Source organism: Eupeodes corollae, chromosome 2 (assembly GCF_945859685.1).
Source record: "Eupeodes corollae chromosome 2, idEupCoro1.1, whole genome shotgun sequence".
NCBI classification, from domain to species: domain Eukaryota; kingdom Metazoa; phylum Arthropoda; class Insecta; order Diptera; family Syrphidae; genus Eupeodes; species Eupeodes corollae.
In genome coordinates, this window is record NC_079148.1 from 143,131,157 (window position 1) to 143,146,469 (window position 15,313).

Consider the following 15,313-nt stretch of genomic DNA (forward strand, 5'->3'; position numbering starts at 1 on the left):
CGTTACTTCTATTAAAATACGTTAAGAGTATCAGATACCATTTAATAAAGTCCGATATTTTGACGGATGCGAAGAAACTAAGTGACGTAAAGAAAAACGTGGGTTTTAAATTATTTAATCCGTTGCATTCGTCAAATACGTAACCTTCACTCATATAGTCATAGGTCAAGACAGACAAATATGTTTCTTATACAGTCCGTCAAATGAGTTGATACTTTGACGGACGACCCGAAACTAAGCGGCATAGACAAATAATTTTTGTTTAACGTCTGTTTTGATTTACGTTAACCGTTGCTTTAAAATGCATACGGCAAGAAAGCCAAGTTTGCTAATTTAGGCCGTCAAATGCGCTAATGTTTTTACGGACAAAAAAAAGGTTGCAAAGGAAAATTTTATTTCGCGGTTGTTTGGCATCGATTAAAATTTTAAGTTTCAGTTACGTAATCCGATGTATCCGTTGCAAACATTATGTGAGGGACTTTAACGCCTCAAAGCTTCTGTGCTATAATATGCAACAGTCCGTAATTCAGGCAATACGTACAAATTTTCTTTAAAAAAGCGTGCGCTTAAATAAAGTAAAGACAGATTCTAATGTAAAACCAATGAAACCCGAACTCCACAACATGTGTCTTGTCTTCATCCAAATGTTTTCAACCTCTCAATAAAGATCAAAAAACCCTTATGTAACCTTCCGTAGTGTGTAAATCCACCCTCTTCAGAGAAAAGAGCATAAATCAAACGCTATTTGTCGCCATCAAACGTCAAAATTATGCCATTTAAAAGAATGTCAAAGTCATTAACCCTTACTAAACGTCCAAAACTAGATACGTTACTATGTAAACGTTCCTATATCCTACTACCAGCCTATGTATACGATTTTAAGTAGACGTATGAGCGGCATTCAACGTTCTTATTTATTTTGTATTGTGTCTTTTTTTCTTTTTGGTGTCAGTTCCTCTGTGTTATTTCGGAAGGCAAAGGGCTCACACATATGAAAATTTTCCCTAAGAGATTCCAACTTATATAGAGTCCTCATTTTCGGTTGATTTAATTAAATAGAAGCGACACAAAACCTAATTAGCATCGCGACGCTATGACTCCGTCTCCGTCTCTACATAATATCTCCTTCCCTGTGAGTGCGAGTGACTCATTATAGGACATATTGAGCCATTTTGCCTTGAGAGTACATACATAAGGGACAATTTTAAGCATTCTTTTATTTTCGTATTCTCAAGCCAATTAATTACCTTGTTGAAATAATAAAATAACTTACGAACAAAACTTTATAAGATCCACTCGAGATATGGAAATAAAATTGAATACCATGCTTCGGTAAGTTTAAACATCAGTGTAACATTATGACGATGTTGATGATGATGATGATGGGGGTGACTTTAATCGTGTCACATGGTAACCCCTTTTTATGTCAAAAATGACACGACACACGCCTAAATATACCTACCTAAATAAAAACCTCAGAGAATGATGTGTGCCAAACTTTGCCTTGTCTGCTGCCTGAAAATTGCTATTTTTAGACTTTTTTCTTTTCTACAATTACAAATTTTGAGTAGGTGTAACTTTTTTCAGTTGATTCCCAAGGCCCAGGTTACCAGTGAAACAGGCTCTTAAATATGCACGGATGGCCGCCGCAAAAATACTCTACGTGTTTGTAATTTAAGTCTCTGCACAAGTTTAAGTACAGCATAACACGCTTACTGCTGGCCCTAATGGCATGGCAGGGCAGGTATAGCCATATAAGAGTTTTTAAAAAATGCTATGTTACTTTTTTAACCCCAAATGTGACTTAAGATTTAGTTTGTCAAAATACACATCATATGTACAACAAAATTACTTTAAAGTCGAGTATTGTTTAGCAACAGAAGGGTTTTTCCATTATCATCATCATCATCGCACAAAAACCCAGACAAAGGAAAAATTCCCCAAAAAACTTAGAAAATGGTGGCTGGTGGTGTTTATATTTTCGCGAGATAATGGCAAACAGGAAGTTCATATACATGGGTAGATAGGTTTAAAGTACAATGTGATACTGTAACTATGGTATGGTTATAGTATCAGTTGTTTTTAACGTCCATTACGTGGCGTGCGTCAGACATTCTTGGAAAACAAAAACTGTAAGCTTAAACGATAATGATCAAGTCACTGTAATGCATTTGTGGTTTTTATGCTGTGTTGAAAAGTTTAGACACATATTTTTTTGTTTGTAATTTTATTCAAGCGTATTGTGATTAGGAGCAATTGGATATGCAACAAAGGGAAACAAATTTCAGGCAATAATTTCACTGTTAAGATAAAAAGTGGCTCCTAAGAAGTAATACAGTTTAACCGATGAAACAGAGCGATTTTTTAACAGTGCTTAACAAAAAATTTACGTTTTCTAATTATATTCCCAAAGTTAATTATTGTAATTTATTCGTTTTGTCGGATTGAAAATGTTACTAAAAATTGGTTATGGACTAAATTATATCGAAAGCAAAAACAGAAATTGAAATAAAACTTATCCTACTTCTGTTTTTAACTTTTAGTTAAGTTTTTTAAAAATGTAATCTACAACTTTTCTTGCCAAATAGGAAAACTTCAAAAACAATCAAAACTGATAAAAAATGGTTTTCGACTCAGACTAAATGTTGGAAACTTGAAAAATTATCAAGATATTGAAAGTATCACTGTGGATCATACGCATTCCACTCAAAAAAAATTAATTTTTTTCTTGGTTAGGTTAGGTTAGGTTAACGTGGCTTAGGATCTATTTGGGCAAAAGAAGAGGCCAATAGTGATACTACATGAATCTAGAGAATTACTTCTTACTAGTCGAACCATTTTGAGCTTTTTATAAAGCGAAGAAGATATTTCATATCCTTTTTAGCTAGTATACTTCTTTTTCGTCCATACAGCTCCTGCAGAAGTCATTTGAGGCTTCACCAAGTCGTATTGCGTGTCTACCTATGAGACATTGTCCCGTAAGGACACTTATTAGAGAGCTAATATGAAGTCTGCTTTGAGATAACAAGTCTTTAGAGCGCTTTAGGTCCAGTGAAGGCCATATGAGTTTTGTGGCTGCGCATGTTGGTAAATTGTGCCACCTAGAGTTTGTTATCGAAAAAGCTGTTTCTTAAGTTTACATGCAGCTATAGGTATACCTATCTCCCCCCTTTCAGGTAAAATAGGTATGACGGTTCCATATTTAGCAAGTTCTTCGGCATGTTAAATTGCTGCGCCTTCTCCATAAGATACGATCGACAATCGATTGCCATTTGAGACTTGGTTTAGACACCGTCAAGAGATTTAATAGCAGCCTGACTGTCAGAGAAGATGCGGATATCAGAATTTTTTTCTAAGTTTGGAAATATTGTGAAAAAATCGTTTTTCAGAATGCTGAACCCATTCGCTTAGACGCACGTGACGGACTAACTGAAGTGATTAGAGAGTATTACCATGCTTGGCATTGTGTCAAATCTTCAACGTTGATAGATTTCTCATATAGTCATAGACTTTTTTATATAATTTATTGTTAATTATTATTAAAAATGCTTTTTTTTAAAAGTTCATGAATTTTTATTTCGTGTTCAAATTTTGTATTAATAGAAACCTTGACATTTGTCTAAAAGTTTTGTAACTAAAGAATGTTCGACTAAAAGCGTATATGCAATTTTGAAAATGGTCATTTAGCGACTTCTCACATTTTTGTGAAAGTCGTCCTATGGAGGTTTTCTCCGATTCGTAACTTGGAAGTAGTTTATCGATCAGGAACGATAGAAACATTCTCTCCAACAAAATTCAATGCATGCCGCTTAAATGCGATGCTTTGCGATTAAGTACTTCTTGTAATGGGTACATTTTTGACAAAGAAATATTTCTCCGATAGAGTATTGCTGCGGATGCTTCTTAAATTCAGCGTCTTAAAATAATCCTACACTATCCATTTCCAATTATTACGAGGGTTGCTACTTATATTTCTGGCCTAATAATGAAAAAACAAAGAATTTCGACCAAAATTTTGTTTTTCAAAATATTCTCTATGAAGAGCAAAACACTTTTGCATGCGTTTGAACCAATTTTCGTAGCACCTTTTCCACTCCGATTGAGGTACCTCCAAAACATTTTGAACGCATTAACGGCTTCTTCAAGGGTCGAAAAAGGGTGTCTGTGCATTTTTTTTAATATGCGGGAATAAAAAGAAGTCATTGGGTGCCAAATGAGGACTGTACGGCGGATGACCCATTAATTCGATCTTTTGGATGTTCAAACATTCTTTTGTTTGAGCCGATGTGTGAGAACTTGCATTGTCATGATGAAGATTGATTCACCGCTTCTTCTGTCTTTCTCCGATGACTTCTGGCAAACAAATTGTCGTATACCATTCGGAATTAACCGACTTGCGTTGCTTTTGACGATGAAACAGGCAACCATTTTCTTTGATGTGCATCTTCCGCGAACAGCTTTTGTTGGATTTGGCTCATCTTGGGAGACCCATAAAGTCGATTACTGTTTTGTTTCGGGCTCATACGCATAGATATATCGATTCGTCACCTGTGTAGATATTATACACAACCTTTGATGCACCTTGACCGTATTTTTTCACCATTTCCTTGCACCAATCGACACGAGACTTCTTTTGAGCGTTTGTCATATTATGCGAGATCCAACGCTAACAAATCTTTTTCATGGCCAAAAGTTCATGTAATGTCTTATTGTTGCTAGTCATACTAAAGTCCAAAGATTACTCTATTTCACGATATGTAACATGTCGATCTTGCTTTATCAGTTCATGCACAGCATCGATATTTTGTAGCACAACAACCGATTTTGGACGACCTTCACGGAAATAATCCTGGAGCGAACGACGACCATGATTGAATTCGAATTCCAGTTTTTTACAGTGCTATAAAATGGTGCTTTATCGCTGTGGAAAGAATTAAGTTCATCGCTGCACTGTTGTCTTGGTAATCCACGTCGAAAGTTTTGAAATATAATAGCACGAAAATGTTCACGAGTTAATTCCATTTTTTGCCCGAGATCCGTTTATCAAGTAAATGTCAATAACACAAATTGCACTTAAATTGTCTGTAGAAGGTTATGGTTAAAAATGTCAAACTTTCCGTGACAGATGGCGCCTGGCAACACTTACTATTACTTAGGCTAGAAATATAAGTAGCAACCCGTGTTAAGTTAAATTGGTCAAATAAATAAATCATACTATGTTAAAATTTGTCTTTCCTTTATTCTTGATTTGATACTTCAAATAGAAACATAAAATATATGTTTGGATATTGCAAGGCGACTTTATTGGACTTTTACTTTGAGTTATATTTTTGATTTGTTTTTCATAAGTTTTGAAAAATTGAATTTTTCGCTCTTTTTTCAATATCTTCCATTAATTTTCCATTTTCAGAGACCATTTTTTTACAAAAGTATTACTTATTTACCATGTTTTGTCTTCAAATTCAACAACTTTCAGGAGTTGAGAAAACATAAATTTGATAAACTCTAGAGTTAAAAATTGAAAGTTAAAAGCATTACCTTTGAGTAAATAAAAACAAAATCACGAGTAGAAATAAAAATCCATGGTTAATTCTATTTTAAACTTGACTGGAAAAAGTCGACCCTAAGGTATCTACTTTCAATATGTACAGGTTCGTAAAGTAGGAAACTCTACAGTCGAATTTTAAAGTTCTAATTATGATTGTTTCCATGCTGTGCCGGGTATAGAATTTTTTCTCCGAAATTTTATTTAAGTTTAAAATTTTGAATTGAAACGATAAATTGAAAAACTTAAAATTTGATTGGCTTAGAGCACAAAAATTAATTTTCGATCATGTTTTTCTAAATTTTGTCGGGTTATTGAAATTTCAAAATGTTTAAGGTTTCAAAACCACTTTTAAGGTGAAAGATGCTTTTAAACCAAGCCGGTATTAAAGCTTTTAATCAGCCCCCATTATATAGTTTTTCAAATTTTTTAAGGCTCAGAAAGCTTCCAAAAGTAACAGCTTTTCGACTTACACTTCAGAATTTTCAGAAAGTAGTATGCTTATAACAAGCGTCGAACTTCGATCAGAGGTTGAGGATAAGCGCTTGAGAAAGCATTCTGGAGTTCCTCGAATTAAGGACCTTAAAAAATAGCCCTAACTTACACTGTCATTAGTTTTTTTAAATTAATTTTGGGGGTTAAGGTCTTGAAATACCAATGTGGAGTTCTGCGAATTAAGAAGCCTAAAAAGAGTGCTTAATATATTCATGATATGTCCTTTTTAATTTGAACCTTTTGTTAATGGTGTTTTTAGTTTGACGCCTAATTGTGATTACCACAAGTATTATGGGGAATTAGAGCCCTAAATAAGCCCAAAAAGAATTCTAAATTCCTGCATCATGAGAAATTCGAAATTGGATTGTAGTGTTTTCAATTTTACGAACCTGCTTACCATAAAGCACTTAAAACTACGCAATCAATAACGTTTGAGAATAAATAATATCGGGTCAGCTAAATAGCTTTTTTTTGAAAATGCTATAAAAACATCGAGGGTAGCTTCGGTTGGGTGTCACGCAGCGCGCGCCGCCACGCTCTTCAATTTTTGTGAACAAAAATTCGTTTAACATGGCCCGATAACTCACTCCTTGCCTAATTTCAAAGAAAAATGGCCCAATTATGCCTCTGGACCAAAATCCGAACCAAACTGTCACTTGTTTTGGGTGTATCGGCTTTTCAATGTAAGCGTGAGGGTTTTCTGTGCCCCAAATGCGACAATTTTGCTTGTTTACATACCCGCCAAGATCGCATCTAAAAAAATGATTTTTTTTGGGGAAAATCGGCATCTTCTCTAAGCGTTGTTGGCAGTGTTGTTCAAGCGTATACACAACAATATTCGTTCAGCGGAAGAATAAATAAATAAATAAATTAGCACTAGTTGAAAAAAAACCTTAGCTGGCGGACCCGAAGTTTTTGTTTCGATTATTTTATTTCGAATGGTTTTTGATGGCTCAAAAACCAGAGTCAATAGTTAAATTTGGAAAGTAAACTTTGGAGCCAGTCCATGTTAAGCTATTTTTTCATTTTTTTTAAAGACTTAAAATAACAGTAGTAATAACACAGTTTTTTGTCTACAATTGAAAATTCGAATTTTCTCAAAAACAAACCGATAGTTTGTTTTGAAAGTAAAATAACTGCATGCCAAAATATTTTTAAATTGTATAATTTTATTTACAAAAAATTAATTTAAAACCCGATCTTACCATTTTAAATAAAACAAATTGAAAAAATAAAGTGTTGTCTTAGAAATAAAATGGCGTTTAAATTTTTGAAAACAAACTTTTTTCAGGTTCATTTTTAAATCTTAAAATACAGAAAATATTTTTAAACAGAAATTTTGGATAATATGAACAAGTTCGTACGACGCAGTCGTATTTAAACATTTAAAGTTTAAAACTACATCAAAATTAATCAATCGTTATTATTTTTTTTTATTTCTAGAACCGGAAAACTATTTGGTGCAAAAATGATTCCAGGAATGTCTCATGTCAACACCTTAAACATGATGTTTTTACACGAACTTTTTATCTATTTTTCAAATAGTTATTTTCGTGAATTTCTCCGAAACAGTTAGCATATATTACAAATTTAATACAATTTCCCAATGCATACAAATTTAGTAGCTAAACTTTTCGGTATCATTCATCCTGGCAATATTTTGATTTTGGACACATTTTCATTTGAACGAAGTTTCATTCTTTTAACCTTCAATGTTTTAAGAGTAAAAAATTTAGTAAAAGAGTTATTTTTTTAAAGGGGGAGGAGGGAGGGGATGTTTCTTTGAATAAAATGTCTTAAGCAGTTTTGCTCTTTAAAAATCTGGAACGTAAATCATACTAAATTTCATTCACCACATAATTAATTTAAAAAAAGTAAGTATACGCCCAGTGTACAATACAATCGTATTCTGTTTCTGGAAAAAGTCGGGGATCGTTTTTGTTACGTTGGATACAAGTATTTGTCAATAAGACTAATAGTTTTCATAGTTGTATAGGATCACATGTGTAGGTCAATATAGCAGCGACGGGACTATTCGATTTAATTTAATTTTTTTAATTTTCTTTTGGATTATAAAACAAAATCCGATATGTCTCCTTTAACGAATTACAAATAAAAAGTATCAAAATATAAGTCGAAACTTAGATTTTGTCACACACAAAACTAAATATACCAACTACTTTTCTCAGTAACTCAAAATTTAATTTTTAGTATTATGTGTACAAATCTTCTTCGGAAGGGCCTCGGATAAAGTCGATGAGTTTTAAGCTCATAAACAAACATTGTCTATTTAAAAAAAAAGTGTCTTATTAAACTTACTGCAATAAATCCATCTCTTAAAGTACGATCTTATGTATTTAAACTTTGCCTTTCTTCTCCACAACTTTATGGTTACCTTTCATTTAGAAACTCTTGTTTTACCTTTGAAGATCGGTCGTTTAAGTTAAATTATTAGAATCATATTTTAGTTCCAGCACTTGTCTTATGCTCTAATGCCCCTTTACACAAACCATATTTCAAACCGTTTAACATTTATACCACTTTACACTTCTTTATTCTTTTTTTTTCTTCATCTTTCAGTCTAAACTAAAACCTACCTAATACGAAAAACTAACACCTGTACTTTTTAATTAATTAAACTCTTCATTACGAAAACAATAGACCATTTTTATGATAATATTTTAAAGTCTGCACGTTAGGTTGGATGGTTGTAAGTACATAGTAGTCTTCTCATCATAAATACATCTATTTCACGCTACAGCTACTATTTACGACCAGTATACTCATATAGCAGTATCCACATCAGTAAAATAGAATTAAAAACAAAATTCCACAAGCCTATCGCTTAAGCTATAAGCTTATTCGCATATAAAAGGGTCACTCAGACGTTCCCAATGCACAGAGCGAACCTAATTAAAAACGCATCCATTACACTCGTGCAAATAGCTAATTAATTTCCTTCCCCTAAAAATTGTTCATATAGCTTCAACGTCGTCGTTCGTCAGCGTTAGCGTTAGTGTTAGCATCGTGTCGCGTCGTCGCCTCGCTCAACTCCATTGTTGAGTTAAGCTTTCTCTGTTTTTCATCATCAACTCAAAGCCGCCTATAACAGGCCTTTGGCTATAGGTACATTACCTACAGATAATACGTACTTTGTTTTCATAAATCCGCAACTTGCCAAATAATCAACCCATAAATTTCTAAGGAAACCTAGCGTAACGCAAAACGCGACTATACTCCTAGCTCGCATATACAGAGGCTATAAATGCCATCCGCATACATGAATCCCATACGAACCACGTTATGAAGCTTGGGTAGCAGCGTTTTTATTGCTGTTGATGCTTCTGCTGCTGCTGATGCGTTCTAATGTCAATGAAAATCAAAAACAATTAAAACCAACGAGAGGCTTGAAGTCGTTGAGGGACGATGGGGATTTAGGAATAAGGTGTTGTCAAGAAATTTATTTTATTACCCCTACGCTTCTTTTGAAAAATTAAAACATTTATGCGAAGCTATGTAAGTTACACTCCGTCTTTGAAGACTGATGTTCTTTTCATGATAATCAAATAATAATAATTATTTTAAGCAAATAGTGTTTTTTCATATTCCCTTCAACGAGAAAGGAATGCATTCCACAGTCTGAATTAGGTCCTACTTTGCATTTTTTTAAATATTAGATAAGACCGAAAAATGCTAATACAACCTTCCTTGGATAGGTTATAAATTTGTAAGTCAATTTATTATATTTGGTTTGGATAAGAACCTGTAGAGTGCAAAGTCAAATTTTTCACGCTTATGATTTTGTCGGAGTATTAAGACTTCAATTCAATTCTGAGGGGAAAATTATAAATTTTCTACATTCTTTGGTTTTTGAACAAAATCTTACGCGTGAACTTATTTAAAATTTAATTACCACGCATTTTTTTCCTAGCATTTGAAGCATTTTTGAAGAATTTTCACAATGCTTCAAAATGAAATATTGTGCAACATATCATTTTTCGCGTGGAAAAGTAGAGTAACGTTAAAGTAAAGTAACGTTTAAATATAAATATTCCAGCAACAAATTTCACAATCTTAAAATTTAATAATTGTTATAACCTGAAATGAATGTGGAATCAAAACCTTCCTCGGTTTATATCAATTAAAAGCTCATTTCATTTAACCCTCCATGTGAAATGAAATTCTCGCAACACTTCAAAATACTCAGTAAACTTTGTTTCACGACGATTTCTCCCTTGAACTAAAGCCAATTTTCTGAACGTTGAAATGGTTTTCAGATACTTAAAAATACTAAATACAAATTCTCCAAAAGATTTTTCTAACGTGAGAAGTGATAATTTAACTATGCCACTTAATTCACGTGAAATGAAAATTGGACATTTGTCCTTATTTGACATTTCATTTCACTTGGCAAATGTGAATTTGGATGTTCCACAATTTGTTATTTTGCCATTTACGTTCTAAAATGAAAAAAACTGTTCTGACCAAATTATTGCCAGTTGATTTTTCTGTTCTTGAAATATGTTTTCTATTGTTTGCTTTTGAAATGTGTTCCTTAAAAATTATCAATAATCCTGCAGATTGTTCAGATTTCAAAGTATAAAGCAATTTCAAAATCGATCAAAATGTAAAAAATTAAATTTCCTACCACGGGCAAGTGAAGAAGGATATCAAGTAACTTCCGACCGAACTTCATAATGTCTTCCACATTATAATGGAAATATCAATAGCTTGGAACGATTTTTTCAATGGAAGTTTTTGAACTTAGGTCTTTTTTAATGCGAACTGTAAATTTTTGCCTAGCCACAAATTCAGCATTAAGTTTAACATTTAGTGAGTTGTGGAAAATTGCAAAACTTATTAATGTTTGTTTCATCAAATGTAAAATCAGGGCTACGTGAATTTATTCAAAACAGAACAAACAGATTCCACATCGGAAATAATTTATATTTTTAAATTGAGTATTTTACGCTTAAGTATATATTTTGCCTTTGTTAAATCGTTTAAGAATACATTTTATGAAAAGTAAGCATTTTGCAGATATATAATCTGATTAGATTCCACCACGTTTTAAACAACTCAATTTTTTTCATGTGAAAAAAAAAGGAAACTTGGAGAGTGTACACTTTTTCCCTTCGCATAAAAAAAACAAATCTTTTAAATTATTATTATTATCAAATTATATTTAAATTTTTAATAATTATGTGAAATGGGAACTAAGCAAATTTCACAGAATTTAATCTACGAAACTTTGACTTAATTCATGTGAAATGAAAACTAAATTGAATCCACATGGAAAAAAGGTTATGCACATTTTATTTTTTTTTTTCATTTTAAGCATTTTTGTTTGAATGTTTTTTCTTTTCATATCAATTTAAAGTTGAGCCGTAATATTGTTGTGGAATCTGTTTCCATTTCATGAGAAGTGAAAACATTTTGTTATATGAATTATTGCACCAGAAATGAAGAGGAAATAGACTCAAAAATATTTAATGTTAAGTTAAGATTGTTTTGTACATTTTTCCCTCCGCATAAAAATTATCCTAGATTGTGAAATTTGTTAGTTTACCATTTTTAATATTTAATAAAATGTAAAATCCTAACATAATTCACGTGAAAAGCAAACAACAATACGGATTCTACAATAGCGACGAAAATTTTACATAAATCGTGTAAAATAAAAACTGATTTTTTTCCACAAGTCCCTTAGGGAAAATATTTTGAACATTTTACACTTTTTTATAAATTTGATCTGTGGTAAGTTTTTTCATTTATTGAAGCCATACAAAAAAAAACAAACAGGTGGCGCAACAGTTCGTAGAGAACCAGAACCAAGTGACTCACAATTCTCAACTATTTCACGAATGAAGTTTACCTACAGTTTTTAAGCCGATACCAATCGACTAAGCGCTTAGCGTAACGATAATTACTATTGAAGGATTTGTACATTTTTGGCAGTCCCCTGTGAAAATTTTTCCAAATTTAAATTATATTTCCAACTTAAGACCCTACAAAATATGTGTTTGCTCAATGAAAACAGAAATCTTGACATGTGAATTAATTCACGGGGAATGGTATCAAATTAAATTCTGCAACATTTTAGCTTTCAATTTTTCATATGAAAAAATATTGCTGTGAAACTTAGGGATTCTCTTCATTTCAAATTTTATGAAAAGTGAAATTTTTATTAAATGAACTAGCAATTAAAAGCAAATAGATTTCACATAAATTTATGGGAATTAATCATTTCTTAAATGAAGTTTATGGGAATTAATCATTTCTTAAATGAAAATTTGATAGATTCCACAAGACATTTTTTCGAAAGTGAAATATTTCTTGAAAATTTAAGACTTCTTTTTAAAAAAATCTTAAATTTGGAATGTAAATTCGTGATTTTTTCTTTAGTATTTTATTTTCATTTCACATATAAGAGTTTTCACGACAAGTTCAAGAAAATTCCTCTGTCCCTACAGAACTGAGACAGAGTGTTCAAGTCTGTATATACTTTAAGAGAATCTATTTTTAGACAAATATTAAGAAGATAAATCCCAATTCTAATCAACAGAGCGTTCATTAATTTATGAGAGCTAAAATCGATGTTGAACACCTTCTTCAATAATTATAATTCCTCTATCTCGTACATAAACGAGAATAGGCAGACGAAAAATAATAGAGCCAAGCAGGCAAGTCTACTTTTGTTATATTCAAGAAGATAGCTGATGGCTTGAAATTAATTCAACTTCAAGACCCCTTTTTTTATTTTATTTAATTTTGCGCCCCAACTAATGTAGCCAGCAGAAGTAGCATCGGAGCTCCTTCTGCAGCAAAGTTTATTTATTAGCTGATGACACGCTCGCCACTATCATCTCTTATAAGATGTATGCCCGTTTTCGTCTATGCCAATGCCGACCCCAGGTCTACCAACAACAACATCATCAAGCACATAAAGAGTAAGTGGTACACGAACACTTCAGAGGGAAGGCTTAGTTTATGGTCTTGAAATTCTTCCAAAAGCAAGGGCACGAGACTCTACAGCTAAGACGAAGAAAATACAGAATACCGAAACGAAGAACCAACTCAAGCGTTAGTTTATCGCTTTTAACATATATTAAGGGTTCAACGCAAGCAGCAAAATAGGGACTCTTATGCACAAAATTAAACCCTCCGCTGTTGGCGCTGCTGTGCTCTGCATACCGACCTATGTCTTCCGTCACCGAAAACAAAATGCAACTTGAACTTTAAAATATGGAAGCAAGGCTGAGTCGATGGAATTTTTATGCAAGCTTGGGGTCAAGAGCGACACCAAAAAGACTTTGCTGCTGCATTTTTAAGCGTTGCGTCTTTGACGTACGTATAAGCAGCTCCTCGCCACCGTGCGTCCGTCGGTCGTTGTTGTCGTCGGTAATGTCGTAGTTGGTCGTCGTCGCGTCAGGGAATTAATTGCGGATTTAGTATTCACGAGGGAAACGTGTCAGGGGATTTACTGTACCTTGCATGTAGTACTTTGGGTAAGTTATAAAACTTGCATCTAAATAATGTGACGGTAGACGAACAAAAAAAAGAAAAAAGAAAAGGTTGCAACGATTAAGGAAAAGTGGCTCTATAGAAGTTTAATTGCCGTGTCGTAAAATGCATGCCACTTTAATGCTGTTGTTGTTGTTGTTTTTGTTTTCGAGGTTGTTGTTGTTTTGATTCCAGGGTTTATTGTTTTTTTTATTTTTATTATTTTACTGTTTTTTCTTCTGAAGAAATTTTCACCTGTGATGTTTGTGGAAGCAGCAAACTCACTGAGCTAAGAATTTGAAATGTGATTAGAGAGGAAAAATGGGGTTTTTGAAGTGTATTTTTTTTTTGGTAACTTAACCGCATTTTAAATTAAAATTTCACACAAAATTTAATTTTAAGAGGCCACTAAATAAACGGGAGCTGGAGCAATGAATTATTTTTATTTGTATTTTTGGAAAATATAAAAGAAAATTAAGAAAAGAATGTACAAACATTAAACTATTTTTTTTAAAACATGTTGTTTTTTTTATTGCAGTTTTGACAACGTCAGTGGAATTTTATATGAGTTATTTTAAGTCGGTTTTTTTAAGTATAGGTAAGCGTGACCTGCATTGTCTAACGAGGGCAATAAAATAGCTGAAATGAGTGGACTGCAGAGAACATCAGAGGTAAGTTTATTGGAGTTTGTTTTATGTTGGACTGTTTTCCATTTATTGCAAAGTTCTTAAGAAAACATTTATTGGTACTTAAGTTTTGAGGCGGGACTTTGTTGTTGTTGGGAATTAAAATAAATGTTTTATCCTGAAAAAAAAAATTCAAACCGAGTTCACTCATGAACATATTCCAATGGAATTTCGTCTTATTTTTAACTTCAAAATCAATTAAGGTGAAAAATCAAAGATCCAATAAGCTATTTACACGATCAAACCAACATTTTCTGACATTTTTCAAAGGTTCCATAAAATTTGCATGTTTTTTTGATTCACAAAAAAAGACCGAAATACTTTATTTATATAAGATGGAGCTTTTGCAAGAGGTTAAGTATTTAGGGAAATAACAACGGTATTTTTTAAGGGTGCAACCTCAAGCCATGATGGAGAATTCACAAAGTTGTTTAAGTTTTAGTGGACTTAAATGAACACACTATACTATATATCAAAGTGTCTGGAACGTTACCCGAATAGAACCAAAATTTTGACAAATAAATAATTCAATCATTTGATCGTGTTTTTGAACGCTACCATGATGATTAAAAAAAAAACAACATTAATAAATGACAACTAATTTGACAGCTGAATAGATGATGCTTCAACAATATGGTTGCAATCAACCGTCAAAGTTTCGAATAAACTAAATTGGTTATTTTTATCAGCTACAGATTAGTACAGAAATGTATACTTTCATCTTCGAAAACTCATTTAAAACTATTTCATTCATTAGAAATTGAAAACTCATACTCAATATTGCTTCATATTGGGTGATTTTTAATAGCTTGAGAGCTTTAAATAGGAGCACAAGACGGAAATATTGATGGAATGAATTTTTAATTGTTTAAATCTGATAGATGATTTTATGGCATTGGGAAGATACGCTTTCAAACTGACGTTTTTCTTTGTAGTAATTTTGCATACTGTAGTTCAAAACTTGGAAACTCATGAAGTATCCTAATGATTTCTATTGAATGGATGTACACCAGTTTTCTGAAAACCCGAAATATTGTTTTTCATAGAAAATGCAGAAATATACTGTTTTTCCGGGATTAGATAA